Source organism: Cervus canadensis, chromosome 4, assembly GCF_019320065.1.
Source record: "Cervus canadensis isolate Bull #8, Minnesota chromosome 4, ASM1932006v1, whole genome shotgun sequence".
Classification (NCBI taxonomy): domain Eukaryota; kingdom Metazoa; phylum Chordata; class Mammalia; order Artiodactyla; family Cervidae; genus Cervus; species Cervus canadensis.
This window is the reverse complement of record NC_057389.1, coordinates 74,638,362-74,650,489: the sequence shown is the minus strand read 5'-3', so window position 1 is coordinate 74,650,489 and position 12,128 is coordinate 74,638,362. Positions and strand designations below refer to the sequence as shown.

The 12,128-nt window shown below is 39.6% G+C and overlaps 1 protein-coding gene across 3 annotated transcripts in view; it reads right to left on the bottom strand.

Moving 5' to 3' along the window:
- PRR16 (proline rich 16) overlaps positions 1 to 12,128 on the bottom strand; it is a 277,920-nt gene that overhangs the window by 55,898 nt on the left and 209,894 nt on the right. The gene's annotated exons all lie outside the window — the stretch shown is intronic.

Below are 12,128 nucleotides of genomic sequence, written 5' to 3'. Positions count from 1 at the left end.
GCTGGAAATACCATAGTTTTGCCTATGGGCCTTTATACTAGAAGCATAATCTATCAGATGTGGAGGAATATATATCTAAGGAAACATTTTCAAGACTCATATCTACAATATTATGAAACAAATTAAAAAAACAATTAGAGAGATCATTATGTCTTGAGTTGATATACTGCACACCAAAAACGCCAATTTTCCTCAAACTAATCCATATATTGAATGAAATGGCTTGAAAATCCAAGAAATATTTTTTGAGCATATGGGAAAACTGATTCTAAAATTTATGTGGAAATAAGAAAGGTTAAGAATAGCCAAGGCAAAAATAGGAACAGAAGCCAAGGACTTAACAATACCATATATCAAGACCAGAGCTGTTGTGATTAGTTTGTTATTGGAACATGCATACAGAATGAGCAAGGAGCAGAGAGGCCACAAACAGACCTGTACACTTAGAATCAATGGGTTCATGATAAAGGTGCCAGTGAAATACAGTAGAAAAAGTATTGCTCCTTCCAATAAAGAATTGAAATGTGAAAATATGAGCAAAAAATTTGCAGAAGGTCCGTAACTTATTTATAATCTTCAAATAGCAATGGTCTTTGTAATCAGCACCCAAAATACAAAAGCTAAGAAAGACATATAAGGTAAATTTGAAGTGTTAACATTTTTAAAAGAGAAAAATTATAACTTTACAAGGGAAAAGCTGACCAATAGCTTATGGCTTCACAAATTACCCAGAGAAAGGGCCACTAAGAGAAGAGGGGAAAAAAAAAAAATGAATCAGGGCACAACTTTTCTTATGTTTAGATAAACACATGCCCTTAAGAGATGAAAAATGAAGACATAAATACCCTAAGTATTCAGTGACATTCTCATTATTTTGGGGTTAATAATGACCAACAGCACCCATCTCACACGCTAGTAAAGTAATACTCAAAATTCTCCAAGCCAGGCTTCAGCAATACATGAACCATGAACTTCCAGATGTTCAAGCTGGTTTTAGAAAAGGCAGAGGAGCCAGAGATCAAATTGCCAACATCCACTGGATCATCAAAAAAGCAAGAGTTCCAGAAAAACATCTATTTCTGCTTTTTGACTATGCCAAAGCCTTTGACTGTGTGGATCACAATAAACTGTGGAAAATTCTGAAAGAGATGGGAATACCAGACCACCTGACCTGCCTTTTGAGAAATCTGTATGCAGGTCAGGAAGCAACAGTTAGAACTGGACGTGGAATAACAGACTGGTTCCAAATAGGAAAAGGAGTATGTCAAGGCTGTATACTGTTACCCTGTTTATTTAACTTAAATGCAGAGTACATCATGGGAAATGCTGGGGTGGAGGAAGCAGAAGCTGGAATCAAGATTGTCAGGAGAAATATCAATAACCTCAGATATGCAGATGATACCACCCTTATGGCAGAAAGTGAAGAAGAACTAAAGAGCCTCTTGATGAAAGTAAAAAAGGGGGAAAAAGTTGATCATGGCATCTTGTCCCATCATTGCAAGGCAAATAGATGGGAAATAGTGGAAACGGTGGCTGACTTTATCTTTTTGGGCTCCAAAGTCACTGCAGATGGTGACTGCAGCCGTGAAATTAAAAGACGCTTACTCCTTCAAAGGAAAGTTATGACCAAGCTAGACAAGCATATTAAAAAGCAGAGACATTACTTTGCCAACAAAGGTCCGTCTGGTCAAGGCTATGGTTTTTCCAGTGATCATGTATGGATGTGAGAGTTGGACTATAAAGAAAGCTGAGTGCTGAAGAATTGATGCTTTTGAACTGTGGTGTTGGAGAAGACTCTTGAGAGTCCCTTGGAATGCAAGAAGATCCAACCAGTCCATCCTAAAGGAGATCAGTCCTGGGTGTTCATTGGAAGGACTGATGCTGAAGCTGAAACTCCAATACTTTGGCCACCTGATGCAGAGAGCTGACTTACTTGAAAAGACCCTGATGCTGGAAAAGATTGAGGGCAGGAGGAGAAGGGGACGACAGAGGATGAGATGATTGGATGGCATCACTGACTCAATGGACATGAGTTTTGGCAGGCTCTGGGAGCTGGTGACCGACAGGGAGGCCTGGCATGCTGCAGTTCATAGGGTGGCAAAGAGTTGGACATGATTCAATGACTGAACTGAATGACTAAATCATTAGTCTACCATTCAATTAGTTAAAAACTTTAGGTATTGAATATTAGATGGTTGTTTAGTCACTAAGTCAGGTCCGACTTTTGCAACCCCAGGGACTGTAGCCTGCCAGGCTTCTCTGTCCATGGGATTTCCCAGGCAAGAATATTGGAGTGTGTTGCCATTTCCTTCTCCAGTTAATCTTCCCAACCCAGGAATCCAACCCAGTCTCCTGCATTGCAGGCAGATTCTTTACCAACTGAGCTACAAGGGAAGTCCTTGAATCCTACAAATTATAGTATCGCCATTTAAGAATGTGAGTGTATTTGCCACAAAAGAAAGTTTAGTAGATCAAGATTCTGCCATTTCCAATTTTACTTATCATATAATTTTTAAACTATGCTTTAGCTTTTCTACTAATTTATCTGAGGCTTATTGAAAAATCACTTGCAGAATCCAGGTTTTTTAGAAAGTTGACAATTGAAACATTCATCTATCTTTAAATATATTTTAGACACCATTGTCTTATTAAATTACCAACTTCTTATAGTAATCATTTTGCTAATGAGAGGAAAAGCAAAAAAAAATTTCTATGGCTAAAATGGAATACAGAAAAGATTTCTTAGCACTCCCACTGATATGCTTAAAATTATGGTATTGGTGTCATATGTATAACATAAAATAGACCAGCTTAGTGACATGGTTATTTGTTAACTTGATTTCTGTGTCAACTTTGAGTTTCAATGTAATGTTATAAGAGGCTGACTTTTCTATATACAACGCACACATAACAACTGCTTTTTAAAATATTTGCTCTCAGGCTTAACTTGGACAAAGAAATGTAATCTCTTCATTCTATATCTATGTAAGGTTTTGAGATCTTCAAATTCAGTCTTGTCATTAGATAACAACAATCTTTTGATACATATTTAGATAAGCAACTTTGGGAGTTCAGATCAATATTCATATTTCAACATTACAAGTTTTATAAAAATATCTAATAACTCATAACACAGAAAGCATTTTTATAAGTACCCTAGAGAAGTATTGTTCTTGATGCATACTTAGCATAGAAACTTGAATTTTAACTAATGTCTTTTGCTAATTTCTTATATAAATGTGTTTTACCAAAATTATACATAATTATATTACTTGATTCCCGATAGCTCAGTTAGTAAAGAATCCACCTGCAATGTAGGATATGTGGGTTTGATCCCTGGGTTGGGAAGATCCCCTGGAGAAGGGAAAGGCTACCCACTTCAGTATTCTGGCCTGGGGAATTCCATGGGGTCACAAAGAGTCGGACACAACTAGCTACTTTTACTTCACATAACTACTTTCTGGGCATCCCAGGGGGCTCAATGGTAAAGAATCCAGCTGACAATATAGGAGACAAGGGTTTCACCCCTGGGTCAGGAAGATCCCCTGGAGGAGGAAATGGCAACTCACTCCAATATTCTTAACTGGGAAATCCCATGGACAGAGCAGCCTGGTGGGCTACAGTCCGTGGGGTCACAAAGAGTCCAACACAGCTAAGCAACGGAGCGCATATGCCAGCAGTACTGCCTACCTCTTACCTCTGTTTGTTTCTATTTCTATTTATGTTCCCAAGGGACATGAACGATGTCTTATTAGTCTTTTTATTCTTTGCCAGGACCCAGAAGAGCATTCTTATAGTATGTAAATAACATTTTTATATGCAGGAATTAATGAAGTGGCACAAATATTCAAGAAACCAGATCTCTGCAAAGATTAACAGTTGATCCAGTCAGTGCCTTCTACCTGATCTTTGCTTATCTCAGTAAGGGCCCTATCTCTCCTCTGTGATTTTTACTATGTAGCCTCTTACAGGAAGGATGTTACTGCTCAAAACTGTAATTACTGGGACTGAACACAGATCAGTCAGTCACACTCTGATGAGATAATGTTGCAGAAACCAGTAATCAAGAAACCAAGCACTACACTTGGAGAGTTGGAGGACTCAGGTTTATTACATCAGCGGGCCCAGAGGAGTTAACACTCCAAGTTCTGAGCCCCAGTCGAAGGGGTTACAGAGTTTTTATAGAAAGACTATAGTGGCCAACACTAGCTGCTAATAGGCTGGTTTAAGCTAAGGGGTTTTGTGCACATGGGAACAGCAGTCGAGATGGGGAGCAGGATGCCTGACCTTTACATGGACAGCCATGATTAAGCAGGTTTGCAGGGGCTGGGCAATTGCAAAGAGCCAGACAAGGGTGAGTGAGACAAGCTCCAGTTTCTGGTATTGTAAGTCCCCACTTTCTGAGACTACGTGACCTATGTGATCCAGAATTTGCAAGGAGTAATCTGAATTACAGAAGCAGAATGAGGAGGTTATGTAAAATTTTAACTTTTCCTCTTCAAAAAAAATCAACTTGGTACACAGGTGGCTCAGATGGTAAATAATCCACCTGCAATGTGGGAGACCTGGGTTCTATCCCTGGGTCAGGAAGATCCCCTGGAGAAGGGAATGGCAACCCACTCCAGTAAAATTCCATGGACAGAGAAGCCTGATGGGCTACAGTCCTTGGGGTCACAGAGAGTCAGACACGACTGAGCGACTAACACATTTACTTTCACACAGAAGGCTACAAAGATTATAGGCCAAGTTCTGAGCTCTGATTTTAAGATGTGAAATCTAAGATATGCTGTAAGCCCATGACTTCTTACAATTGTTTGTTTTAGGTTCAGCTATAAGAAGTCACTACTAGGACTTCCTTGGTTGTCCAGTGGTTAAGAACCCACCTGCCAATGCAGGGCACATGGGTTCCAGCCCTGGTCTAGGAAGATTCCACATGCCTTGGAGTAACTAAGCATGTGTGCCACAACTACCGTAGCCTGTACACCCTAGAGCCCATGCTGTTTCAACTACAAATTGGCACTTACCAAGATCATTGCCAACAACTGAACAACAAAGGCATTTGCCATCTGCCTTTGGAGATTGAACCCCATGCTGCTATAGCTGTGGACCTTCAACAACCCCTGAGGGAGGTCAGGGTGGTGTGAGGCACTCTGTGCTCCAGGGAATCTGGTGGGACAGGTCTTTAGATAGTTGGATGCTTTTAGGAACAGATTTTATGATCTCCATCCTTGCATCTCCTCATATCTAGAGAAGCACTAAATCCCTTCATGGTGACATCAGATCATCACGACTAACAAAAAACCTTTTATAAATAGAGTGCTTCATGGCATTGAACTCCCCCTTCAACAAAACCTTATATATTGACTTTCCCCACTGCCGCTTTGGAGCAGTCTCTCAGAGCTATCTGAGCTGATGCCTCCCAGGCTGCAGTCCTCACTTTGCCCCAAGTAAAACTTGGGGCAACTTGCAACTCTCAAGTTGTACATCTTTTTTAGTTGACATCTGCAACAAGAAAAACCATCACAATGACAAACCCATGCACCGCAACTAGAGAGTAGCCCCTGCTCGCCACAATTAGAGATAGCCCATGTGCAGCAACAAAGACCCAGTGGTGAAGCCAAAAACAAACAGAAGTTTAAAAGAGAAGTAACTACTAGTTTAAAAGGGCTTACTAACATATGCAAAACCATTCCCAGTGTCAAATTAAGATGGTAGAGTAGGAAGCCATAGAACTCTTCCCAGGAACATATCAAAAATATATCTACATGTGAAATAACTCTCACTGAAAACTAACAGGAGTCTGGCAGAAAAAACTCCTGTACAACCTAGGCTATGAGAAAAATCCACATGGACTTGGGTCAGAAGGGAAGAGAACTAATCAGGTCATAATATCTTTTCTTTGAATTCCTTCCAGGGTCAGAGATACACTCCCCTGGGGAGTGTATTATTCAAGCTACACTTTGGGAGCCACCGCCCTGGGGTCTGACAAGGGGAAGACAAGATCTCTTGGCTGGTTGGAGGTCTGGTAGACTCATAAGAGGACTGTGGGAAGCCTAGATTTCACTCATGAGAAGTATGTGAAGTCTTGCTTGCTCCTAAAGTAGGGTGGAAAGGTCAGATTGAAACCTGTGAATGACTGACTGATTTCCTGTCATGGACCCAGCATGCACCCCAACCTGAGTTGACAAACACTCTAGTCCTGCTGGCCTTGTATTGTAGCCCCACACTAAAATGAAGGCTGTGATAAATAAGGAAAAAATTGAGCCATGAAACATTGAGGTTGGTCAAACTGCAAATAGCCTCTGAACAGGTAGGGAGCAGCCACTACTGGCAATTGCACAGGTGGTATATCAGAGGCAGTCTGGATCTCTGATGTCACTCCGACCCTTGCCAAATACTCTTAGTGAATATGAGCAGAATCTGCGGGGCTCCTGTGCAAGGAAGCCCTTCCGTGTCCCCCTCCTTTGCTATTTGTAGGACATATGCTTAAGCCACAATGACCTTCCCTGAGTTTTCCAAAGGGCTTTCCAAAAGGATTTCAAACAGTTGCTAAATAAGGGAAGGGAGGGGATGCAGAGACAAAGGAGGAGCAGTCAATAGTGCAGCCTTGAGACAGAATCCTGGTTCCCCCTCAGGGGATGCACATAACAATATCTTTGAGCTCTTTTGCAGAAATAAAACCCTCACCAAAGATGAGAAGAAGTTAACCTCTTAAGTATTCTTCATTCCAGAGAGAAGGTCACAGTTTGATAACCTCAAAAACCAAAGAAGCTCATCAGGAGACCCCCTGAGGCCAGATTAAAGAAATGCAGGCCTAATCCTTATTAGAAACACTTTCAGATCCTTATTAGAAAACCCACCCTCGACCATTGCTGTAAAACTCCTCACCAAATCCTCTAGGGTGGAGACACACAGTTTTTGAGGGCACAAAACTGCTATGTCCCCCTTTGCCTGGCAAAACTCTAAAGCTATTATTTTCTACTTCACTCCAAACTGTGTCTCTGAGATTTGATTCAGCACCAGTGTACAGAGGCCAAGACTTTGCATCAACACCAGCCTCTCCTGCTCCAGCCCTGCTTCCTTCTGGGACAAGGATGCAGGTGCTGGGTGGGGGAATAGTGTAGGCTAAAAGGAAATTGAGGCAACCTGGACCCAACCTTCAGGGCTTCTGCTGCAGCAACTTGGAAAGGTTCAACTAGAATGAGAGAGGGCTCAAATAATTTAAGAAATGAAAGAACAGTGGCAACGACAAATTGGCACTTGCCAAGAGTATTTGCCAGTGAACAACAAGGATATTTACCACCTGCCTCTGTGGAGAATTCAGGGTGGAGAGTGAGGCACTTTGTGCTCCAGGGAAACTGGTCTTTAGATAGTTGGATATTTTCAGAACTGATTTCATGATCCCCATCCTTACATCATCTCATATCTAGAAAATTACTATATCCCTTTATCAGTTCCTTGTGACTAGCAGAAAACCTTTTGTAAAGCAAAGGCTTGATTGTACTGAACCCCCCCTTCATCAAGATCTTATATGTTGACCTTTCCCCGTACCTCTTTGGAGCAGTCTCTCAGAGCTCCCTGAGGTGCTGTCTCCTGGGCTACAGTCCTCATTCTGCCCCAAATAAAACTTAACTTGCAACTCTCATACTGTGCATCTTTTTAGTCACCAGCAGATACCACTGGGATACAAAAAACCATAAGCAAATTGGACAACCTAGAAGAAATGAACAAATTTCTAGAAACACCCAATTTTCCAAGACTGAATCAGGGAGAAATAGCCAATCTGAACAGACTATCCCTAGTAATGAAATTGAATTGGTAATTTAAGAATTCCCAGCAAACACCAGTACAGGATCAAATGGCTTCAGTAGGGAATTCAACCAAATGTATAAAGAACAGCTCATACCTATCTAGTCAAAATCTTCCCCAAAATGGAAGAGGGTGGAACACTTCCAAATTCATTCTGTGAGGCCAATATTACCCTAATATCAAATCCAGACAAAGACATTAGAAAAAAAGTTACAGGACACGATCTCTGATGAATATAGATGCAAAAATCTTCAAGAAAATATTAACAAATCTAATTCAACAATACATAAAAGGGATCACAGACTGTGATTGAGTTGGATTTAATACAGGGGTACAAAGATCATTCAATATTTGCAAATCATTTAATGTGATACACCATGTTAACAACAGGAAGGATAAAAATCACATACTCATTTCAATAGATAGAAAAGCCAAAATTCTACATCCATTTAAGATAAAAACTCTCATTAAAATTGGTTTAGAGGGATGATAAGTTGGTATAGAAATTGAAATACATATTTTAACACAATAAAGGCCACTTACAAAAAGCCCATGCTAACATTATATTTACTGCTGAAAAGGTAAAAACTTTTTCTCTAAAATCAGGAACAATGCAAGGAAACCCACCTTTGCCACTTCTATTTAACACAGTATTGGAAGGCTTAGCACAGCAATCAGACAATAAATAAAAGGCCTCCAAATTGAAAAAGAAGAGGTAAAATTGTCACTGTTTGCAGATATGATACTATATACAGAAAGCTGTAAAGTCACCAAAAAGTTATTAGAACTAATAAATATATTTGTTAAAGTTGCAAAATACAAGATTAATGTACAGAAAGCTGATGCTTTTCTATACACTAATAATAAACTATCAGAAAGAAAATTTAAGGAAACAACCCTATTTACATTCACATCAAAAAAATAAAATACCTAGGAAAAAACATAACCAAGGAGATGAAATACCTATACCCTTAATACTTCAGTAGTGTCCACCTCTTTGCAACCCCATGGACTGCAGCCTACCAGGCTCCTCCGTCCATGGGATTTTCCAGGCAAGAGTACTGGAGTGGGTTGCCATTGCCTTCTCCAACCCTAGTGTTCATAGTAGTATTATTTGCAATAGGTAAGATATTAAAGCAACCCAAGCGTCTATCAACGTATAAAGAAGACATTGTGTTTACATACATATATATGTATGTATACACAATAGAATATTGTTGTTTAGTTGCTAAGTCTTGTCCAATTCTTTGCAACACCATGGACTATAGCCTGCTAGGCTCCTTTTTCTATGGGATTTCCTAGGCATCATTGAAGAAGGAATTCATAGGGCCTTGACTCCATCTGAGGCCTGTCTGTGCTGATCGTGCTCGGCCACCCCTCCAGTGGACTCTGAACTCTCTGCTTAGTGCCTGTGGGAACAACAATGGAAGGATAAGACCCCCTCTGGACAGGGGAACCTTGAAGATCGTATCCAAGTTACTCATCACCTAAGAGAAAACAGACACTAATCACCCCTGCCTCCAGACAGTATCTATCGGAGTGTAACCACAGGCTTATTGGTTATTAACTGGTTGGAATGTAACTGTGGGTTTATTGATTATTAACTGTTTGAACACATAACACGTGAATGATGGGGTTATTGTGATTGTATTTACCCTTCCTTTGTAAGCCTCAAGGAATTTGGGATGGTGGGTTCAGACACGTACACATGGGATATAAAAGATTTTCACAAATGCTGGTTGGGGTCCTTGGCTAAGAGGAGACTCTGCCTTGGGCCCGCCAGTGTAATAAATTGCACTCCACTATCTGCATTGTCCTTCTGAGTGAGTGAGTTTGTTTCCCGGAAAGCATGGCTGTACTTGAGGGGGTTGCCATTTGCTACTCCAGGGGATCTTCCTAACCCTAGGGTCGAACCCTGTCTCCTGTAAGTCTCCTGCATTGCAGGTGGATTCCTTACTGCTGAGCGATCAGGGGCCACAAAATAGAATATTAGTCAGTCATAAAAAAAGAATGAAATTGTGCCATTTGCAACAACATGGATGAACCTAGAGAATATTATACTTAGTGAAATAAGTCAGACAGAATAAGATAAACACCCTATGTTATTACTTACATGTGGAATCTAAAAAATAAACAAATTTATGTAACAAAACAGATTCACAGATTTAAAGAACCAACTAGTGATTACTAGTGGGATGAAGGAAAGGGAAGAGGCGGAAAAAGGGTACAGGATTTAGAGACACAAACTGCTATATATAAAATAAGTAAGCAACAAGAATATATTGTACAGCACAGGAAAGTGTAAGTCTTTTTTGTAATAAATCTAAATGGAATATAATCTATAAAACTGTTCCATCACTAGGCTGTAAACTTGAAACTAACATTGCAAATTAACTACACTTTAATAAAATCAATAAAATACCAACTTTGTCTGTGCCATACTACTAAGCAGTCTTCATTTCTCTCTGAAACTTTTGGACACAATTTATACATTAAAACACTGAAGAAAATAAAACTATAAACATAGTAAGCAAAAAAGAAGCATTCCCTTGCTTTCAGTTATGATGATGATATCATCCAGTTTATTAGGTACACAAAGTTGGGAAGCACTCGTGAATAGTATGACTTGAAGAGTCTAAAGCAAAGTTCTGAAGATTAAAGTAGAATGTTTGTGAAGTAATATTATATCAAATCACTTCTAAATATAATACTTTTTTAATATAGTGAAGACATCATATCTAGGTTGGAAAATCTAGGGACAAGGCTGGGCGGACACCCTCATTTTATCCTCACCCTCTAACTGAATGACAGTTACTTTTGTCTATTAAATCAAAAGGAACATTATCACACAGCTGTACTTAGGAGCTTGTCAAAGTTCCTCAGTCATGTCCAACTTTGCAACCCCATGAACTATACAGTCCATGGAATTCTCCAGGCCAGAATACTGGAGTGGGTAGCCTTTCCCTTCTCTAGGGGACCTTCCCAACCCAGGGGTCAAACTGAGGTCTCCTGCATTACAGGCAGATTCTTTACCAGCTGAGCCACAAGGGAAGCTTAAGAATACTGGAGTGGGTAGCCTATCCCTTCGCCAGCTGATCTTCCTGACCCAGGAATCAAACCAGGGTCTCCTGCATTGCAGGCGGATTCTTTACTAACTGAGCTATCATGGAAACCCAGGAGCTTGCATGATGCATAATTGATAAGCTGACTGTTTAAACAAAAATGTCAATAATTCTTCATTATACTTTTTATGGAAGATTGTATTTTCTATAAATACAAGTTTTTTTCTTTTTTTCTGGTCATTTCTTCTTCTCGGTTGATTTCTTAATATCTAGTTTGTACACTTTTTGCCCTAAGAAGCATTATCAAAGGCTTGGTCTCTTTTGTGTATTCCCTAGTTCCTAAACCAATCTCTATGAATTATTTTTAAAAACTGTACAATACATTGCCAAACATCAGTATTGAGTTAGTGTACATGGGTATAGTATCATTACTTGCCTAGATATTCTAAAATTCAAGCCTTTAAAAACACACATTTTATTTATTCTGGGTATTCAAAACTGCTTAATAGAATCAAATACTTTCTAAGGCAAGATTTACCTTTTGAAATGTATGCATGTATTTATTACACGTAACCATTAGAAGCTGTACAAAAAGCACGACTATTCAGCACTTACTCGTATCTCCCAAACAATTTTAATAAGACATCTGGATGAATGTATTTTAATCATTTGATCTCTGTTTTTCAGGAGAAATAAAACAAAACACAGCCAGTGTTGTTATCTGTTTTTATACTGCCTCTCTTTTTTCTAAGCTACTTTAAGTCATGAAGCTCGGCATTATGTCTTATATAGCTAAGCTAAAGCAAGCATGAAAGTGAAAGTGGTAGTCGCTTAGTCATGTTTGTCCGACTCTTTGTAACCCCATGGACAAGACTGTTCATGGAATTCTCCAGGCAAGAATACTGGAATGGGTTGTCATGCCCTTCTCCAGGGGATCTTACCTACCCAGGGATCATACCCAGGTCTCTAGCATCACAGATTCTTTATCGTTTGAGCTACCCAGGGAGCCAAGCAGGCATAGAAATCTTGAAACACAAAAGGATTTTAAAGCAGAAAAAGTAAATCAATATTAAAATTCAATGCATGCTAATGATTCTATCTTCAAAGTGTAGAAGATGGATTTTTATTTTTGTTTTCTCCTTTGCATGTCTCTCAGACTATAGAGATACAACTCTTAAGGAACTAGTACATTAGAAATACCAGTGAAAAAGAAAGGTTATAAACTGAAGTCTTAACCTCCAAGTAGTTACTTGTTAC